Source organism: Echinops telfairi, unplaced genomic scaffold (genome assembly GCF_000313985.2).
Source record: "Echinops telfairi isolate 266 unplaced genomic scaffold, ASM31398v2 ScPeMD7_6;HRSCAF=24_1, whole genome shotgun sequence".
Taxonomy (NCBI): Eukaryota; Metazoa; Chordata; class Mammalia; order Afrosoricida; family Tenrecidae; genus Echinops; species Echinops telfairi.
In genome coordinates, this window is record NW_022103903.1 from 16137390 (window position 1) to 16138539 (window position 1150).

A 1150-nucleotide genomic window follows, 5' to 3' on the forward strand; every position below is an offset into this window, starting at 1 on the left:
GACAGGGCAAGATATGACAAAATAATAATTTATAAATTATCAAGGGCTCATGAGGTAGGGGGGAGCAGGAGGAGAGGGGAAAAAATGAGGACCTGATGCCAAGGCCTTAACTGGAGAGTAAATATTTTGAGAATGATGTGGGCAACGAATGTAAATATGTGATTTGCACAATTGATGTATGTATGGATCGTGATAAGAGTTGTATGAGCCCCTAATAAAATGATTAGAAAGGTCAATTAGAAAAAAAAAATAGAAATGGTATCAGCATAGCAGACATTGTTGCAGTCCATGCAAGGATTCTAATACTACATGATTGGTGTCAGGAGTGGGGTTCAATGCAATGGTTCCAGACTAGTAGCATCATGGTGATTTTTGATTGTTTGTTTTAAAGAGATAGAACTAAAAAGGGATGAAAAATTAAATATCTGATCCATAGAATAGTTATTTTGGTTAATGTTACTTGCAATGGATGTAAGGAATGATGTGCCCCAGCTGAGGGGTGAAAAGCTGTTTCTGTGGTGGCTTAGAAGCAAAAAAGTCCTGGATGATTAAGGTTAATAGGTGGCCAGTACCTTCTGGTACTATGCTGGCAGAGTGCTCAGGGCATATGTACATAAGTAGATATGGTACAGGAGTGTATATGAGATTGTGATACTTGAGTATTATTTAAAAGGTTAAGGGTTATATGCTATTTGAGTTTCACTACTGAAGCTCAATATTTCTTTGACTTGGTACTGTATTATAGGAAATTGATCATGATTACAAAATATTAATCATGACTACAAGAGCTTATCAGTCTACCCTGAGCATTTATTTGACTAGATATACTAAATTGGGAGGCAAGACTTGCCTGGAAAAAATATATATTTTTGGAAGCCAAGGTAGAGTAAAAACAAACAAACAAAAAACCCTGAAGCCCACCAGGGCTGCTGAGAAAACTGAAGTGGTACATCTGAAGGGAAGATCTACAGAGGAAGACCATTCGGCCCTTGAAAATCTTGAACAAGCAGTTAGCCAGTGGATGCATCAAAGCAGGAAGTCTGTGCCGAGCAGAAAAAACTCCCTACTAGGATCGGGAGTAAAAAAGATCCAGTGATTTTAAAATGCTTGCTATGGCAGTCACTTGGGCCACTCACCGTGGAAGTGAAGG